Here is a 21,091-nt window from a genome sequence, read left to right on the forward strand (position 1 = left end):
TGCCGGGTGAGAAGTGAGCTATCGGGGGCCTGGACAGCACTGTTCCAGGTGATGCAGAAGGTCCAGGCAGGTTTGACTGAATCACGTAGGGCGAGCCTGAGAGAGGGCCGGGAGGGTGGGGTTCCACCCAGCTGCAGACCTCCTACGTCCTCTTCCCGGCCTGGCACCAGCCAGACCCAGTGTTTATAAGAGCACAGCAGGGGTTCATTGGCCGGGAGGACCCGGGCAGAGCGGGCAGTGCCTGGTCCGGAGGTGGCTGTATGACGGCGGAGACACACCTACTGCCTGGGGAACAGGTCACCGTCTGTAAGGCCTTTGAGCGTGACACATGCTGAATACTTCCTGGAGCTCCTTCTTAAATTCCAGTGCTCACTGCCCAAATGCAAAGTCCTCTTTTGCTATGATTTTCATCTCCGTGAACAACTGGCACTGACAACAGCTTTTCCTTTCAACGTGCGTGAAATGAAGCTTTGTACACTGACAACGGACCCCACCTGAAGACGTGGCTGGGCTCGTGGGCCACCCCATTTTCTCCAGCCTGGTGCTGACTGCTTATGTAGCCTTTAAAATGAACAATGCTGCCAGGGACGCCAGGATGGGCGCTTCAGGGAGATGGGTGCTCGCTGAGGGGAGCAGAGGGCGCCCTGAGTGGGGTGTGGTCCCCCCGCCACCGCCTGGCATCCTCCTGCACTGCGCTCTGAGGCCCCCATGGTGCAGGGAGAGTGTGCAGAGGTTTTATATAGCAACTGCAAACTCTGGACTCGGATTCCCTTAAATTAGGGGAATTTTTTTTTTAACAATAAATAGTTGTGGGAAAAAGTATTCCCTACTTAGGAGAACTATATTCAAATACTTGAGAGGCGATGCTGTAAACAGTTGCTCTTAATTAAACTCCTTTATCTGCTCATGAAAGCAGGGAGCAGAGTGGGAGGCAGGATATTCAGGTCTCGGAAGGGCTGGGGGCCCGGACTACGGCCGCCTCCAAGAGGCTGTGACCTGGGAAATGACACACAGCTCCCGAGAGCACCTATCCTCCTGTGTCCAATAGGGATATCAGTATAGCATACTGTAAGACACACCGTCTCGCGGATCTCAACCAGCTCTGACGGGTTTCCTTAACATAGTTATGTTTGTGCATGATATATAATTGTATATTTCATTATTCAGAGAAGTGTTTACACTAACAATATTGTTGCTACTATTACACAAAATTTATCATTATTTTAGCACTTTAACTATATAACGTATTAATCTACTGACCACAAAGGATTTTGGAGGCTCAAGTGAGAAAATATAGTCCAGGACTTCATGACCAGTGCCTGGCACTTTGCCAACACCTAGTAAATGCTATTTGTTATCAGTAGTAGTAGTTGGATTATTATTATTGTTATTATAATTTAATAATTATTTCTGTGATGAGTTGGCATATAAATTTAGAAAGCATTAAAATTCGATTTCTTTAAAAATATTCTAAGTTTCAGACACTTGTTCCTACAATCCAATCAGCCCTTCCCTCACGCACCCTAGATGCTCTCTCTCGACTTGTGTATTCTATAAACTCAGGGCAGGCACAGAGCCCCCTCTAGTCACACCTCTGCCCATCTCAAGCTGCTGATAAGGACCAGGCTTCACTTCCTCACCTCCACCTACACACCACAGGTGTCCACAGACAAGCCGAGGGACACAGCAGGAGCGTGGCTGGAATACCCCAGGCGTTCAAGTCCACCCCAGGCAGTCTCAGGACACCTTCCATTGAAATGTGGGCTGCCCACAGCTGGGCTCGGCTGGACACCAGCTGCTGGTGCTGCAGATTCTGCATGGGAAAACCAGAGACAATGGCCAACGTTGGAACCTGCCGTGGGCCAGGCACTGCCCTAACGCACTTTGCATGGGTTAACCAGTTCAGTGAGGTGGGCACTATTATCTTTCCCATTTATCAATGTAGAAACAGAAGCACAGAGAAGTTAAGTAACTTGCCCAACATCACACAGCTTTTGAATGGTGGAGGTTGGACTCGAACTGGTCTAGAGTCTCTAGCTCCAAATCTCTGCCCCACACTGACCACAGGAACCAGGGGATTCCCATTTGGAATCACCACAGAGACAGAAAGAGAGGTGGAACTGGGGAGCCTGATGATGAGAGTTAGTAAAAAAGACATCCACGAAAGCCTGGGACTGTATTGCTGGTCACTGTCCTGGTGCAGCCCGGGCCTGGGTTGCCTGGTGACCCATGAGATGCTGAGGAACAGAGAGGAGGAGCTCCAGGGGCAGCTTCGGGGGAACACAGGTCTTCCAGGTCACACCTTCTGGATGCAGTCTCAATGGGTGGAGGAAAAGGACTGGCCTTCAGCTGCGGAAAACAGACCACCTGAGTGAGGCAACTCTGTCACGGGGTGGTGGCAAATTCTAATTGTAGCAAAAGGGGGAATACGAATCTACAGCAGAGCACTGACCCTGCAAAGCAGTCCTGTTCAGTGGTCAGAGAGACGACTGGCTGCTCTGGACTCGGAAATCAGCTCAGGATCACCTGATGACCGTTAACATGTCCCTGGTTCAAGGGTGACTCCCACCGGTGTCAGCATACTCACTAATACCTGTAGCATACGTCTCCTAAAGTTCAGGATATACTGACCGTCCCCATAGTGGACGAAACACACTGGAGATAAGGCTTTAGGACCAGCCCTGATGGCCTAGTGGTTAAAGTTTGGTGCTCACCACTTTGACAGTCTAGGTTTATTTCCGGGTCACAGAACCACACCACCCATCTGTCAGTTGCCATGCTGAGGCAGCGGCTCACATAGAAGAACTAGAAGGACTTACAACTAGGACACACGACCGTGTACTGGGGCTTTGGGGAGGGAGAAAAAAAAGAGGAAGATTGGCAACAGATGTTAGCTCAGGGTGAATCCTTCCCTGCAAAAAAAAAAAGGGCTTTAATTTTTAACTGTGACAGACTAGGAACCCCCTTTTTTTTTTGAGGGCAAATGACTTTCTCATAACTAATTAAGTATTTTCTGAAGTCCAAGCAGGACCACCTAAGACACCCAAGTTGTTATTTTTGGGGTGACAGTCAGGATCGGTTACATCATTCGCAGGACACAATGCAAATGAAACTTGGGGCCCCTTATGCAAAAAGCATTCAGAATTGCAAGATGGCAAGAGCAGAGCACTGAACCAAGCGTGGGCCCTTCTGAGTACGAGAGCTGTGCAATTGCACAGGCTTCACCCCATGACTCTAGCCTGTTGCAAAGGCTCGGAAAGGGTTTTTGCCTTTCTTAAAATGCTTCCATCACTTGAACTCATTCCTGCAGGAGGCATTCTCTAAGTCCTGCCCATGGAGCTAAGTGGGCGTACTGGCAGACAGATGTGCACAGCTAAGGCCCCCATCCCTCCTGCTCCGGGTCTCCGCGAGACCCACACGTTTGCCTGATTCTCAATCTTTTGTCTTTGCTTGTTCTTACAAACACAGAACCCTAAGTCCGTGGACCTGGTACAGGCTGAGACACCACAGCACAAACTGATTGCCGGAAGTGCCCCAAACTACTGCAGCATTTTGACTGAATCAAACTCAGAAAGCCTTGGGCTAAATGTTTCCCTCGCCACTTTTATTTTTCACGTGTGTGTATTTTAATGAAAATTCAATCCTTTCAATATGTGATTCGTTTTCCCTCTATTAATCAAAATATTTAAAAGCACTTGATTCCTAAGAAGCCTTTTAGTGTTGACAAAAGTTTGAAATTCCTTTCCCGGCTATGACTCAAGTTCCATTTAGGATGAACGTATGGGGATGAGAGTTCCCTCTTTTGCGATGTAATTCCAAGGGCCAGGGAGGGTCAGTTCTGTTCTTCCAGTCGGCGTGGGAGTACAGACCACAATTAGAGTCAGGTCAGATCCACTCTTCAAAGTTGCTTTTTGAAAACACATCTGAATTAGATTTTCAGTGAGTGCCCCCATGAGTGTCCTTCCTGTTGGACACGACGTGCTCACTCATGTGAGGCTTCCGTTGCTCAGAACACTTTCTGAAGTGCACTTTGGAAAGGGCCTCAAAACCGTGGCCTCTCTCGTGAGTGTCGTAAATGGTGGCAAATTGTGCTCTGAAGGTAGAATAGCTTTCTGGAAACAGTCTGAAATCATTTGAAGTCAAGTGGGGAACCGAAGAGGGACCAGGGGTAAGCTGCATCTCTGCCCTGAGCCAGCTGGTGTTCCTGGAGGCCATCCTGGGGTTCTGGGGGAATTTAGGGAGGAGAGTTCCAGACCAGTTCTGGGCCAGGCCTCATCAGGTCTTGCTTAGAATAAGTCTACATCCCCCAGGCAGCTGCTTTGAAGAAGGCAGTATTTATTTTATTATATACATGTGGGGATGTTTGTAAATAATGTTCTAATTCCCTTACTTTATAATACTATTTCATATGCACCAAGTTGTAAAGAAGATTTAGCCTTGGCCTGCTGGCTGTTGCCTTTTTAAAAACATAACATTGAGAAACCACAGGTTTCAAATAAGATGGGACTGGGAAAGCAGAAAAAAGGAACTGAATAAAGTCACCAGGAGACAGTTCCACATAGCAGACAAGGATATATATCCTTCAGAATGAGCGACTTGCTACCAAGATTAATAGTGCAATTTCAAGAGAACCTACATTGTTCTGTCATATTCTGTGTTTGCAGAACAAATTAAAGCTTCTTTAAAATTTTATTTTATTTTATTTTATTTTATTTTTGGTGAGGAAGATTGGCCCTGAGCTAACATCTGTGCCCATCTTCCTCTATTTTATACGTGGGATGCTGCCACAGCATGGCTTGATGAATGGTGTAGGTCCGCGCCCAGGATACAAACCGGTGAACCTGGGCCACCAAAGCGGAGTATGCTGAACTTAACCACTACACCACCAGGCCGGCTGCCCACCCAAAATTTTTTTTAAAATAACACAGAAAACAAAGCAAAAAACTTATACTATGACAGACTAGGAGTCCATTTTTTTTTAGGGCAAATGACTTTCTCACAACAAATTTGGTAATTTCTGCAGTCACATGAGCTCTTTCTACGTCACGTTATATTTCTTCAGACCAGTGTTGACCATCTTATAAAGTCAAGAGTGGCCATCTCACAGTTCTGGCACCTTTCCATCTGGGGTTTAGGACATTTTCCTGCATCCTTTTCATCCACTGTGGGTGGGCAGGCAGGGGCGTGTGGGAATTCCTAAAGAGAGAAAGAGGAATTATCCTAAAGCCAGCGCTGGAAACATGGACTGAAGATCGTTTGAAAAGCACACAATCAAGGCCTGGGTTTTCTCTTTCCGCTGCAGAGATTATATCTTATGTAAGCAAGATCTCGCAGAGCTGCCTGTGACCCCGTCCGTCTTGTTCACAACAAAAGCAACGTGGGGAACGTGGGGAGCTCAGGACCCCGAGATCTCTGGGGAGAGAGGGGGGAAACAGCCATGCACATACAGCCTGCACCTGCCAGGCCACTCGAAATATAGGCCAGGATATGAGTAACAGAAGGGCTTTTGCCAATGTACTAATCCAAACGATGGGGACAGAAATGAGCTGCTCATGTAAAAAGTCATTAATCGCCAGGAATTTGCTGTAACCTGTCCTCTGCCCCGTCTCACACAGTCTCAGCCACTTTCTGCTTCCAGCCCCGTGGCTGGCTATTCTGAGGCCTGTGCTAGGTACAGGTGGAAAGCCTAGAAAAGAAGTTCCAGGTCAGAAACTGGCCTGAGCATTGAGCCCAAGGTGGGCAGCAACCGCTGGCTCAGGGGGCCACAAATGGTGGTACAGACAGCACCGTGTGCAGGGCCACTTCTAAAGGGCACATTCCATTCCCATCACAGGCATTGTCAATTTGCATGAAGACATTTTTCCAGCAGATAACAGGGAAATGTCTTAGAAAAGAGCCTTTTTCTAATTTGCATGAAGACCCCTTATGGGCTAGCGGCAGTTCCGACTTTGGCCACTAACCATCAGGTAGCTTCTGCCTGTAACGGCGGCGAAGAAACACACCACCTTCTGGGACAAAGCAGGACTTCGAGAGGAAGGGAAATGTAAACTGATCTGCTTTGCTCCTTTTGTCATCTCTGATATAATAGTTTGGCAGATATATTCATCAGGAATTAAATTCAGGCTAAGTTAAGAGGGATCACAAAATAATAGCAACTTAAAGAGAGGAGGGTTTATTCTCTCACATCAAAGACAGAAAGTGGGCAGTCCAGGGCTAATACGGTAGCTCCACAAGGTCATCAGGGACTAACCCACCCAAATCTAATCAGCTCAAACCAAACTTCCCACTCAGAGAGTGCTTATGAGCTCCTTTCGTCTTTCTTTCTGATCTGCCATCCTCAGCACACGACCTCCTTATTCAGGCACCTGTGGTTCCAGCCATCCTATACACATTTCAGAAAGGGGGAAAGAGGAAAAGCAAAAGGGAAATTGCACCACCCAGCTAAATTAGCCTGCCTTAAGGGATCTTCCCAGAATTCCCACACAACACTTCCTCTTACATCTCATTGGTCACATCCAGCTGCAAAGGCAGCTGGGAAATGTAGTCTTTAAGCTAGTGCATGGCGGGAATCACAAGATTCTCTCACTGCCCTGGTGCCTGCCAAGCAGAAGTCTTTTTCCGTTACCCTCATACGTTATTTATCTCCCCTTTTCAATGCCCAAACAGACCACAACGAAATGGTGAGGAGCAGATCCGAGAGACAAAACACTGCTAGGGAATCTAGCCCAGTTGGAAAAGTTGGGTATCCTTTTTCCATGAGCCAGGCAAACTTTTGACCTAGGTAATCAGATATGGTGGAAACAAACAAAAAAAGTAAGAAGAGACAGTTATTGACCCGAGTCCTTCTACATGTGATATTTCTTTAATTCCTCATGATAGATCTGAGAAAGAAGCAATTGTAGCTATTTTACATACAGGACATCGGAAGCTTGGAGAAGGAAGTAAGCCTGCCCAGGGTCATGCTAGCAGGATTGGGAGTAAAATTTAAGGGCAATCTTGACTCCAAAACCTATGCTACAAGTAGAGATTAAAAAACAAAAATCCTATTACAGTAACTAATAAGAATTTATTATTTCACTTAAATTGATTAAACTATGAATTTTAAACCCATGGCAAGAATTTTAAATAGTGTCCTAGTATGTGGAGCAGTTTGCTAGCAACAACAGAAACACCCAGGAGGTGATTTAGCTGGTGTATACCAAACACGGGGGCCCCACAATGACATTTTATCCTTTTCCTTCTGAAGTCAGTTATTAAAATTAAAGTTGGTATCTAAATATCTTTTTTTTTTTTACTGTAAATTCTGTGGCTTAAACATGAAGGAAATATTTACATTGAGTCATTAACATGAAGGAAATGTTTCTTATAACTGTGTTAAGGAAATCAGGTCCCTCAAGGGCTGGTTCAAAAAAATATCATCACTCACAAGAATTTCCATTTTGTAGCACTGACCCATGTTTAAACTTTCAGACTGGTTCCTTACATTCCTACAGCCACCCCCTCACCTCTTTAGCCTGGTGGTATTAGGCCTGTTTAATAAGAAGTCATGGAAAAGGAATAAGGACTTTGAGAGGCCGCATGCTCTTCGCCAGGTTCCACAGCAGCTCAGCCCCGTCCTCTGGGCTCTAGGTCCACATCCTTCCCATCCTATGAAACTAAAGGGGTTCTAGGGGCCGGCCGCATGGTGCAGTGGTTGGGTTCGGCTCGCTCTGCTTCGGCATCCCAGGTTTGTGGATTTGGATCCCAGTCACAGACATACCCCACTCGTCAAGCCATGCTGTGGTAGGGACCCACATACAAAATAGAGGAAGATTGGCACAGGTGTTAGCTCAGTGCTAATCTTCCTCAAAAACAAAAAAAAAGGAAGATTGGCAACAGATGTTAGCCCAGAGCAACCGTTCCTCGCCAAAAAAAACCTAAAGGGGCACCAACAGCTGAAGCATTCAGCAGCTGGGGGACAGCAGCACATCTAGCTATGAGCCTCATCCACCCACAGTGCAATTGTGGTCCACACCTACAAACTCTGCATCCTGAAACCCTTCATGTATACGCGTCCTAGGGACTCAGACAGTGTGTATCAGGGACAAGAGAACTTGCCCTTCCCAAGGTCACAAAGTCCAATGCAGGGCCCTCTCCCCTCACCTTCCTGGAGTGCTAGGGCTTTCAACACACTCTCCCTCTCCTTCCTTGTACATGCACCTCCTTTCTCCCACTGTCCCTCCTTCCTCGCCTCCTCTTTCTCCTCAGTTGCCTCTTGCCCGGGAGCCTCTCAGTGTTGGCTCGGACCAAGCCCTCCAAACTTCCCATCCCATATGCGCTTTCTAGGTGAATCCAGGTTCCTTGAGCCCTCTATGCCTCCATTTCTTCAGATGCACACCTATCTCCCAGGGTCATTTCTAAGATGAGATAATATGTTTAACAGTTTAGGATAACGGCAGGCCTGCAGTAGTGGCTGGTTCCCAGCTGGAAAGTTTTGGTTTGAGTGGGCTAGGTCTGAGATGTCTAAGAGACTTTCATTTGGAGGGACAAGTAGAGGATTTTTCTAGAAGAGGGATATAGGCTATAGAAAAATCTGGAACGAAGGCATTAATAGAAGGGTAGTCAACCCTTATGACTGTGCCTTATGACATGTTGTCTCTATTCCCTTTGATGCTCCCCCATCTCAGGCAGTAGCATCACCATGCACCTGACTGCTCTGGCTACAACCTAGGAGCTGTCCCTGAGTGCTCCCTCTCCCTCACCTCCCACGTTTTCTCCATCAACAGATGCCACTCACTTTTCTAGACCATAGCCACCACCTCTTATCAAAACTGATGGAACAGTCTCCTAACTCAGCTCCCAAACTCCATTCCGAATCCCTCCAATCCATCCCTCACACAGCTTCTTAAATCTAACTCAGATCATGACGTTCCTCTGCCTAAAATCCTTTCATGACTCCCCATTTGACGTGGCGTAAGACCTGAACTCCTTACCTGAACTGGTTTACAAGGCCCTGCACAACCTCGCCCCACCCACCTCTCCACCCAACCTATGTTACTCTCTGCCGCTGAGCAAGCTCCAGCCACACTAGGCTTTCAGTGGTGTTTTAGGGCCTTTGCTCTGGCTGTTCTCTCTGCCTGGTGCCCTCACATGCTTCCCCACCCACATCTCCCGCAGCCAGCTCATTCTCATCCTTTAGATTTCAGCTTACATTTTGCCCTCTTCAGAGCGGGCTTCCTTCATCACTCTACAGAAAGTAGATCCACGCCTTCCCTGTTATGTCCTGAATAGTCATGTCCCTCCAAAATCCATATGTTGCAGCCCCAACCACAAAGTGACTGTATTTGGAGATAGGGCCTTTATGGAGGGAATTAAAGTTAAATAAGGTCATAAGGGTGGAGTCTTGTTCTGATAGGATTAATGTCCTTATAAGAAGAGACATGAGAGCTTGCTCATGCTCTCTTTCTCTCCAAAAGAAGAGGTCATCTTGGCACGCAATGAGATGGTAGTCTTCCACGAGCCAAGAGAAGATGCTTCAGAATGAAACGGACCTTGCCTGCACCTTGATCTTAAACTTGCCAGCCTCCAGAACTGTGAGAAATAAATGTCTGTTGTTTAAGCCACCCAGCCTGTGGTATTTTGTCTTAGCAGCTCAAGCAGACTAGTACTCACTTATCCTCGGTCTCTGCCGATTACTTCCTTCAAGGCAGTAGTCTCCATTTGTAATTAGCATCATCGCCCAGTTACATAGTCCCGGCCTATGTCCTGCCCCTGGAATGTAGATCTGTGGTCACCATCACCTTCCCCAGACGTAGCACTGGGCCTGGCCCATAATAAGTATCCATGGAACGAATCAGTGAATCCATCAGTCAAATACTCCTAGCCAGGGAGAGGAGTTGAATCATGTCCTCATAACCAGACAAGCATCCATAACAATGGGCCACTATCCCCAGGTTGGACTCTACAATCACCACTGTCTAAATCACCAATATTTATCTTTTTTTTTTTTTTTGAGGAAGATCAGCCCTGAGCTAACATCCATGCTAATCCTCCTCTTTTTGCTGAGGAAGACCGGCTCTGAGCTAACATCTATTGCCAATCCTCCTCTTTCCCCCCCCCACAAAGTCCCAGTAGATAGTTGTACATCATAGTTGCACGTCCTTCTAGCTGCTATATGTGGGACACGGCCTCAGCATGGCCGGACAAGCAGTGCGTCAGTGCGCGCCCGGGATCCAAACCAGGGCCGCCAGTAGTGGAGCGCGTGCACTTAATTGCTAAGCCATGGGGCCGGCCCAATATTTATCTACCTCTTGGTTTATACCCTACTTTGTCCCAAAATGAATGTAAGTCAGCTATCAAAATATAGACAATACAATAGGATAAACAATAAAGGAGGAAATCATAAGAAAAATAAGATGAAGCCACTTAGGTGACACTGTGTACACTGGACACTTGAAGCCCAGCCCACACTCAGGCTCTGGGTGCCCCAGCAGCCATTGTGAAGAAGGCAACCTGGGCAGCTTTACAATTCAGACTGTCCATTGGACACAAAGAAAGTGTTGTTTGGACAAAGCAGCTCTTACTAGCGCTGAGCCATGGCTGAATCCCCACCCAGTCCTCCCACAGTGGATGAGTCATGAATGGCATCCTCAAGGAAGGCACTAAAAGGCCTTTGGGCAGCTCTTCCTTCCAAGATGCCTCAAGGCCGGCACGCATTGTCCCAGCACAGGACCAGCTGTTCTAAGGGCAGCAAAACAGTGAGGTTGATCATTGTGCTCTGTGCACCTATAATTTCCTATCTCTATGTATCTTGTACCCTCATAAAGTAAACTACCGTCTGTTAAAGTCAAAGTGATCTGAGCATGATGCTGTTAATGACACGCTGCTGAAGAGTGTCATGACGTGAAAGATGAGGGCATGGCCCCTGGGAGGCCATTCAAAGTTTGGGTTGGCTGCCTAACCCACTGCAGAGGCAAGCAGCCCCATTCAGTGCATCCTTTTGACATGCTTCTCACCTCTCGGCCCCGAAATACACCCACTTCTTCCCTCCCCCCACTGTTGCCAGTAAGACGAATGGTCGCCCTCCACTATCAAGGTGGTCCAGGTCTTTACAAGGCCAACCCTTGTTGCTATTAATGGCCTAGAAAGTGAGACCCTAGCATGAGTGGCTCAAAGCATAGGCGACAGATACACAGCAGATATGGCGTCTGTGGGTGCCGTGGATCAGCATCACCGGAGCTGGTGAAGTGTGCAGACCGTCAGACAAACTCCTCTCCATGCACAATCGTGCCCACGGCCTGTCCTGCCCTGAGGATGGTATCCTACCCAAGAGGCTGCTTAATAGGCTGTGGTGACAGTAGATTTCCTCCCAAACATTGCAAACACATCCTCTGCCTGAATAGCCTGCACCAAACCCAGGGAGAACTTAGGCTCTGCAAACAGTGGGCCGTCTCGGACCCTATTTTGTCCTTGGCTGCTTTTCTCATGGGTCTTTTCCATCCTCATTGGGAATTCCTCTGCTGACTGCAGTCCTAACCTCCACCCGCTGGGTGCCTGGTGCTGGCACACACCGGAAGGCAGTGGCCTGCGGCAATGCTTAGCAAGCACCACAGAGACGTCTCGTGTCCTCTGTGTCTGTTCTCCACACTTGCACAGACACGAGGAGTTTGAAAGGGCCCTAAGGAAGCCCTGAGCTAGGATGACCTCGGCTTCCAAGGCCAGCTGGATGCGGCGACAAGCAGAAACACTAAAGGTGTCCTTTGCGCTATTCCCACGTTATTTCAGACCTCGCTGACTACACAGTCCACAGATCCGCCCCTTGTCCGCATTCCCTGTAGATTTAGTCCCAAGCTGCAATCAAGCTTCTGACCTAGAAGTTGGAAAAACTCTTCAGCCAGGCGAGAGAAGTCGCCTTATTTCTCTGAGACTCTAACCTTGCCCATGTGTCCTTTCCTGTCATCCCTGACTTACCGTTCTCACTACTCTCCTTCTTCTAACAAATCTTTTTCCTCTAGTCCCTTGAGCCCTTGGCCTGCCTGACATTTTTTCATTTCCTTCCCAAGAAACACTGTCCAAGTTGGATGGCAGAGCAAGACAAAAGCAGGGATTCTGGAGCCTGACTGCTGGGGTTCACAATCCTGATTCTGCTACTTACCTGCTGTGCAACCTTGGGCATGTTACTTAACCTCTCTGCGCCTCAGTTCCCTCAGATATAAAACTGAGGCTAATAACAGTACTGCTATCAGAGGTTATGTGAGGATTAAATGTGTTAACAGATACAAAGCTCTTAGAGCTGTGCAGGATGAGGTAATAGCTATGTAACTGTTTGCTATTACTGTCAAACTATGCCACAGAGTATGAGGGTTACAAGGGTAAGCCAGACCAAACCATTGGCCTCGAAGAGTTCATCCTCAAGTGAAAGAGGCTGACAAGGAAAGAAACAATTTTAATAGAATTTAGAAATAAAGGTGAATTAAAGGTAAAAGCCACACACTGCGAACACAACGGCAGGAGCAGTTCACTCTGCTGGAGAATCTGGGAATGCTCCGTGGGGGAATAGCACAAGGGGATAAAGAGACATCTGATCAATTCTGGGGGTATTAGGTACCCATTGCTGCATAATAACTTACTATAGAACTTAGAAGCCTCAACAATAAAGATTTATCACCTTACACAGTTTTGGTCGGAATTCAGGAGCGGTTTGGCTGGATGTTTCTGCCTCAGAGTCTCTCTTGAGGTTGCAGGCAGACGTCGGCATGGGCCGCGGTCATCTGAAGGCTTGACTGGGGCAGGAGGATCTGCTTCCAACACAGGTCATGCACATGACTGGTGAGTTAATGCTGGCTGTTGGCAGGAGGCCTCAGTTCTCCACCTGTGGACCTCTCCATGGGATGCTGTTGGGGTGTCCTCAGAAGACTGCAGCTGGCTTCCCTCCGAGCAGATTATCCCAGAGAGAGCACAGCGGAAGGGGAAGTGCCTTATATGATTTAGCCTCGGGAGTCACTTTCCGTCTTTTCCATGATATTAGTTACACAGGTCAGCCTGTGGAGGGACTAAAACAGAGTCAAGAATCACCGGGGCCCCTGGAGGCTATTACCATGGTGAAGAGCAAAGCACAGGGCCATGCCAGGCTGTGCTATGCTTGGGAAAGGGGAGATGGGGGTCCAGGGGAGACTGCAGTGGCCCCATCAGACATGGCTTTGGCATGGGGGAAAATTACACACTGTCTTAAGCAGATTAAACAAATACTAAATATTGCAAGCTGACAAAATAAGAAGTAGGAAAGGAGAAATGGCTTTGGAGTGTTGACTTGAGTTCTGGGTGTTTTTCTCCAGGCTGTGGGAAACCAGCCCCGCTGTGAAAGAACAAACTTCCTGGCAATGTGCGGAGCTGCAATTCCTTCCACCAGCAATCTGGGTTCCCACTGGTCGGTCTCCTCTGCCTTGAGTCTGGGCTTGTGGCAGAAATAGAAACACTCACCGAATATTTCATTTGATCATCAGACACTTCAGTCGGCTCCCCTGCATTTCCCAGCTTCCTTGCCGTAAGACAGGACCATGGCAGTTGGTTCCGGCCAATGGAATATGAGTGGCAGTGACATGAGGAGGAGAAGCTCATCAGTGAGTCTCTGGTCTCTCCTTGCTGCAGAGACTAAGGAGGCTGCATGTTCCAGATTGTGCAGCCCAGAGAAGGAGGCCGTCTTATCAGCCTGGTCCCTGAGTGACTGTGTGGAGACAGGCACCCTCCTCGTTGGACAGACAACATTCACATCAGCCAACCTTTGTTCTGTTGATCTATTGAGATTATGGGAAAATTTATTACTGCGACAAAACTTATTCTATCCCGACTCATACCGGAGCCCAGGGGGGAATAAACCTTCGTGGCAGCCTCGGGTCTCACGAGTGTATGCTGTGGAGGCCGTGCAGATATGTTGAGAAAGCGAAAGGGCACACACCTTTTGGGATGTGTGACCACTTGCTTTGTCAGAAGCAGAAGCTGAGCGAATCGGGGGTCAGTGGGCAAGGAGATCTAAGGACGAAATGAACAGAGACGCGGCCCAATCAAGAACTGGCCATGTCTGTCAATTCTATCACCAAAAGACACCTTGAATTTGTCCACTCCTCTCCGTCTCCAAGGCCACCTTCTGAGTCCAAGCCCCCTGGTCTCCTGTCTGGTCTACTGCAATAGCCCAACTGGACTCACTATTTCTACCTCCTCCCACCCCTCACTCCCCAGTCTCTTCCATCCAGGAGCTAGAGCAATCTTTTTTTTTTTTCCTGAGGAAGATTTACCCTAAGCTAACATCTGTGCCAATCTTCCTCTATTTTGTATGTGAGCCACCACAGCATGACCACTGATGAGTGGTGTAGGTCTGCACCCAGGAACTGAACCCAGGCCACCAAAGCAGAGCACACCAAACTTAACCACGAGGCCACAGGACTGGCCCCAGAGCAACCTTATTAAAACACAAGTCTGCTCACATCACTCCCCTACTGAAATCCTTTGCTGGGTGCCCAGTGTTCTTGGACCAGGCCCCTGCCTTCCTCAGCAGACTCATCCCTCACCCCCTCTACCCTCCCATACTGTGCCTGCCCGTCCGCAACAGCCTTGGTTTCTCTAACATGCCAAATCCTTTCCTTCCTCAGGGACATCACAGCCACTGTTTGCTGTGCCTGAAACTCCTTCTCCTCCCTCTATCTCCCACAGCATCCTTCAGGTATCAAAAGCCATTCCCTCTAAAGGGCCCTCCCTGACTGTCACCCCCACCCCCATCGAACTAGGTCCATCTCTTTGTCGTCAACTCTCAAATCTCCCAAGATCCACCTTCATTGTTGTAAATAAATACCGGTGAAAATTAAATAGATCATTGGATAGCTTGCTCCTCCTCCAGGAGATGAGCTCCCCAAGAGGGCAGGCTTGTTCTCTGCAGGAAAACAAGGCTGGGCCCCAGCCTCGCGTACAAAAGGTGCTGGGGGAGTGGTGAGTGAAGTCTGCCGAAGTCTCCAGGCCCTTCTCCCCTGTCGTGCGCCCTCATATGGTAGCTCCCAGGCTTGCCCAGCCCCTGCACCCGGGAAGAGGTTGTTCCAAGGAGGGGCAGGGTGCCATGGCCACCAGCATGAGAGCACATTAGCCCCCCCACACATACACACACACCCCCGCCAGAAAGCCTGCTGACGGCATGGGCAAGGGCAGAGCGTACACCCCTCACGGGTGCTGCTCCTGAGAACCAGGAGGGCAGCCATCCCAGAGTGCTTGGGTCTGATCGCTGCCCCTCCCTCCTGTTCAACAGAACAGCGACTCTCCTGCACAAACAGGACACCCAGCGCTCCACACCAAGCAGAATTTTGTTCTGATGGCTAATCTCCATCGCTCTCCTTGGTCTTCTCAAACCAAGCGTCAAGAGAGCAAGGCTTCCGGCCTGGGTAGAGGTGGGGGGCAGAGTGCGCCCACTGGCGTGGTGATAGCACCTGCCCAGCACCCTCCTTTCAGGCAGGGTATCCTCCCTCCCAACAGAGAAGGGGCCTCCTCCCCTCCCCGCCCCGTCTGCCCTGGCAGCTTCCACTGGTCACAGCCGAGACAGAAACCGTGCAGAGTGAGTCCCAGGAGAGCCCTGACTTTTGGAGTGCTCTGGCACCGAGCTCAGGTCCGGGACTCATTTTTCACAGGCACACTTTATCACTCCCCGTCGGGAGCCAGGTTTCCATCCCTGCAGCGCCCGAGGGAAGAGCCACGTGCCCGGATCTGACTGCACGATGTGTGCTCATCTTTTTCCTATAAAACAACTCTGAGTACCTGACTTATGCATCTTATCAGAAACCACGTGTACGTGGTTTTAAAATATTACTCCCAAAATACATGTATATTATGCCAAGAAACCAACAGCTGTAAATTAGCTCCTCTCCAAGAGCCACGACCTGGTTACTGTCACCTTGTCAGTCCTTCACATAAAGTTCAAAATGTCTCCCACTTTATCTTTAAGTGTTACAAAATTTACTGATCTTTATGGCCGTGAAAGGCAAGAGGAAATATATTTTCGGTTCACGCCTTTCATGCTGACCCAGCTGACCATGTGAAACGGCTCAGATTTATCATCACCTCTGGTCGCCAGCATTTACGGCCACCTTTAAACATGTCATCTGACCTCGGACTTCTCAGGATTCGGGACACTTTGGGAATTTGTTGAGCAACTCTGATTTCAGGACCAGAACACATAAATGGTTTAAGTGCTTTTGCAGCTCACTGGAAAGAGAATTTGAAATTCACTTGAGGAGATTGTGAACCGTGGGCCACAGAAGCCTAAGGAAGGAGCATATGCTCCCCAAATTTACGTCTCTTCCATATGGGAATAAAAGGAAAGACTCCCTCTGCTAACAGAGGTTCCCATGCTCCCGGTGGGCACCTCTGCTCCCTCTGGGAGGTTTAGGAAAATGGTATTGGGGCTGGCCCCATGGCATAGTGGTTAAGTTTGGCACACTCCGCTTCAGCTGCTCCGGGTTCGTGGGTTCAGATCCGGGCCGCAGACCTACACCACTCATCAGCCATGCCGCGGCAGCAACCCACATACAAAATAGAGGAAGACTGGCACAGATGTTAAGAAAATGGTATTCAACAGCACCTCCATTTTCCAAAGAAAAAGTTATTCCTGATAAATGGAAAGGGAAGTTTTGGTTTCTTTAAAAATGTCCTTGAACGCTGTTTGCCATTAAGCGAGTATAAACAAAACAGCCATTGCTGTGCATGGAATTCAGCTTTTGTTTATGATAAAAGCAAGAGATGGTTTTAAAAATACCAACATTTATGGAAAAAGAAGCACTCACAGGTGTCAAACTCAGTGTGTTCTAACGCGATCCGTGTTGAATTTCGCCAAGAAAGTGGGGGCTCAGTGGTGTCTCCCTTGGCCCTTCACCCCTTCAAGTGCACATGTCCAGCCAGCCTGAGTCCCAAGGTGTGCTTCGTGCATATGTCTGTTCTCTTCCTGTCACTTGGCTCAGTCTACCCTGCCCCCCAACCCACCTTCCTTAAACTTGGTTTTGTGATGTCACCTCTAGGCTCAAATACCTGTAGGTTACTCACTGCCCAGACCCAGATGACAAATGTGGGTCCTGTCTGTGTATAAGGCAGGAATTATCTCTATGTATGTCCAATCTTACACCCCATCATGAGATTTCTGCTCCAAGCAGCCCGGTGAACCCAAACACACAGCTGCCTCCAGACTTTGCTTATAACACCCCACAACCAGAATACCTCCCAATCCTTCTAAAGTCTCCCCACCTGCCAAGAACAGAAGGAACGCCCACCCTCGCTGGATGAGACTGCTCTCACTCCACTAAACCACCGTGGATGTACGCGTCCGAGGCAGCACTGCAGCGCTCTGGGCAGCCGGCCCCTCCCTGCTCCGTCCTCTATAACTCACGTAGGACCCTCAGCCTCACGCTGTCTGTAATTTTCCGTGCATGACATCTCTCCCTCACAAGATTGTACACCTGAGGGCAGGTACAATGTCCAACACCCTGGATCTAGTCCCATGCTTACAAAGAGTAGGTAGGGAATAGACAGGTTTTGAACAGAACTAAATTTATCTACAAAAATAAAATATTCAGGCTCTAAGCTAGAAAAAAAATGATGCAAACTTATTCACGTCGTAGAATTCTGTGGAGAGTTTGTACATGTTCAATTTTTTAACTCACTGTAGTGGTCACCTTCACTGAAGGTCTGGGGATGAACTGCCAAAATGTCTGGCCACATCTGTAGAAGAGGTGTCACACAGGTGTCTGGAAGTGACCGCTCCCTCGCTGTGCCTCCAACTGATAATTCTGCGTTCCCCTTTCCCATAACACATGCTCGCGTACGACACGGTGTGTGCTTCTTGTCTGCAGGGTCTCAGTAGTAATCCATCTTTGAGGCCCAGGACTCCCTGGCACATCATAAGAGCTCAGAAAGTGCTGGAGGAGGGCAGGACAGATTGGTTTTCTCCAAGTGGAGTGAAGCTAGCTTAACTTTATGGGCCAATGAGAATTTGCATGTATTTGGGTTTCTAAACCCATTCAATAAGGCTGGAAAACAACCTGTCTCTTTTAGGCATAGTTGGTTTCTTCCTGCTCTGATTCAGTGAGCCAATCATTAGTGGCCAGACTCAAAACCCAGCATTCAGGGGCCAGCCTGCTGGCGCAGCAGTTAAGTTCACGCGTTCCACATCGGCGGCCCGGGGTTCCCAGGTTCGGATCCTGGGTGTGGACCTACACACCACTCATCAAGCCATGCTGAGGCGGCCTCCCACATAAAGCAACTAGAAGGATGTGCAACTATGACATACAGCCACCTACTGGGGCTTTGGGGAGAAAAAAAGGAAAAAAGGAGGAATATTGGCAACAGATGTTAGCTTAGGGCCAAACTTCCTCAAAAAAAAAAGTTATAAATTGCTTTAAAAAAAAAAACAGTAGCATTCATAGCGCTCTCTGCTCTGTCCCAGAAGGGCCAGCCCTTTTGGAATGGAAAAGTAAAGCCTCCATCTTAGTCTGCTTGGGCTGCTGTAACAAAACATCACAGACCGAGTGGCTTAAACAACAGACATTTATTTCTCACGGTTCTGGATGCTGGAAGTCCGAGATCGAGGTGCCAGCAGGTTCAGGGTCTGGGGAGGCCCTCTTCCCGGCTTGCAGTCGCTGCCTTCTCGCTGTGTCCTCACGTCGTGGAGAGAGCTCTGGTCTCTTCCTCCGCTCATGAGAGGCCCCACCCTCATGACCTCATGTAACTCTAATTCCCTCCCACAGGCCCCACCTCCAAATACCATAAGATTGGGCGTTAGGGCGTCGGCGTTGCGATCTTTCAGAGGCGCGCAGTCAGTCCACAGCGGCCTTCTTTGGCCCTGTCCTTCCCCTCCCGTCACCAGGGCCTGATGGTAGAGACGTAGCCTTGTAGAGCGAGCTGAAAATAAAGCCAGCAGGACATCTCTGCTTTCGTCTGTGAGGGGACAGCGAGCCCGTGAGCATACTCCATGGCTTCCTATCTGGTGACAGCGAAGCTGGCACCAGGAGCCCGGACCAAAACCCCACTTCTCGTCATAAATAGCAGGCAATCTGCTGGCCAGGAAAGATGAGGAACAAGCAAGGAAACAAAAAGAGAAGGGGAAAAAAGCATGAAGGAAAAGACTGCTATTAGAAACAAATACTTCACAGCCTGACTTCAAGAAGTTGGTGCCTGAGATGGGCCTTTGCAAGTATCTGCAGACAGCCCAGAATCGTGTCTTGAAATGGGAGATGCTCATATGCATGAGAGGGTCAGTTGGGCTTCCCTCCCAAATGACCCAGGGTTCCAGATATGAAACTCTCACATCATCTCCTGTGTTACTTTACTAGGGCTGTCGTAGCAAACTTCCACAAACTGGGTGTCTTAACAAAAATGCATTGTCTCACAGTTCTGGAGGCTGAAGGTTGGAGATCAAGGTGTTGGCAGGGTTGGTTCCTTCTGAGAGCCCCGAGGGGGACTCTGTGCATGCTTCTCCCCTAGCTCCTGACGGTTTGCTGGCCGTTTTTGGCGTTCCTTAGCTTATAGCTGCATCACCTTGATCTCTGCTTCGTCTTCACATGGTGTTCTCCTGTGTGTGTGTGAGTGGATTAGGATTCACTCTAATGACCTCATCTTAACTTAATCATCTGCAAAGTCCTTATTTCCAAGTAAGGTACATTTATAGGTACAAGGGGTTAGGACTCCTACATCTTTTGTGGGGACACAGTTTAACCCACAACACCTCTCAAACATAAAACGGTTCCATAGATATCATCAGTGGACTTGATGAGAGGCACAGATAAAGGTGGATATGAGGGCTCCTCAGCCGCCGTCAGTTTATTCAGATCTAGGCACAGGGGGAAGAGGGTGTGAACAACAGCCAAGGCACTGAGGAAGGAGGGCTGGGTTGTGAGACCCCGCCTCGGTCTTCAACCATGTCAAGGAGAGCCCCACCCCACCCCATCCCACCACACAAGTGTCACTATCGCAGCTAGGAGGCCCAGAACAGAGCTGGACACCGGGATGGGGGAGATCTCCTACGACAACTCAGGCCCTGACATGTATGTTCCTTAATTAGTATCCCCTGAAAAATCAAATATTTTCCTAAAAGGATAAAAGATTCAAAAATAACGTCATATCAACAAATTGTCAAAGTCTGTAAAAAGAGTTTCTCATTTGTTCCTTCCTCCCATTTTTTAAAAATCCAAGACCCTCTTTGAAGTACAGCTTTTCACACGGCTACCCCATATTCTTGAGGTCACCCCACTAACTGTCATTTAGCCCCTGGGATACCAGATACTTCACATCCATATCATGTCATTGAACCAGCTGCCAAGGGGCATGGCTTTCCCATCACCACGGTCATTCGACAAGAGTAGATTGGCCCATGAGTTGGCATGAGATGCCACTAAGTGGACCTCTGCTACTGGACAGGTTCATTCATTCATTCATTCACTTGATTAATATTTACTCAGTATATACTATGTGCGTTTGTTTACTAGGGCAGTTGTAACAAAGCACTTCAAACTGAGGGGCTTAAACAACGGAAATGTATTGTCTCACAGTTCTGGAGGCTAGAGGCTGGAGAACGAGGTGTTGACAGGGTGGGTTTCTTCTGAGGGCTGTGAGGGAGAATCTGTTTTCCATGCATCTCCCCAACTTGTGGTGGTTTGCAGGCAATCTTTGGTGTTCCTTGGTATGTAGAAGCATCTCCATGATCTCTGCCTTCGTCTTCACATGGTTTTCTCCTCATGTTCGTGTCTGTGTCCAGACTTCCCCCTTTTTCTTTTTTTTTTTGTGAGGAAGATCAGCCCTGTGCTAACATCTGCCAATCGTCCTGTTTTTTTTTGCTGAGGGAGACTGGCCCTGGGCTAACATCCATGCCCATCTTCCTCCACTTTATATGGGATGCCGCCACAGCATGGCTTGACAAGCGGTGCATCAGTGCACACCCGGGATCCGAACCGGCGAACCCCGGGCCGCCACAGCGGAGCGCGCGCACTTAACCACTTGCGCCACTGGGCCGTCCCCCAGACTTTCCCTTTTTATAAGGACACCAGTTATATCAGATTAGAGGTTCACCCTACTTCCGGTATGATCTCATCTT

The sequence above is a fragment of the Diceros bicornis genome, chromosome 40 (assembly GCF_020826845.1).
Source record: "Diceros bicornis minor isolate mBicDic1 chromosome 40, mDicBic1.mat.cur, whole genome shotgun sequence".
Classification (NCBI taxonomy): domain Eukaryota; kingdom Metazoa; phylum Chordata; class Mammalia; order Perissodactyla; family Rhinocerotidae; genus Diceros; species Diceros bicornis.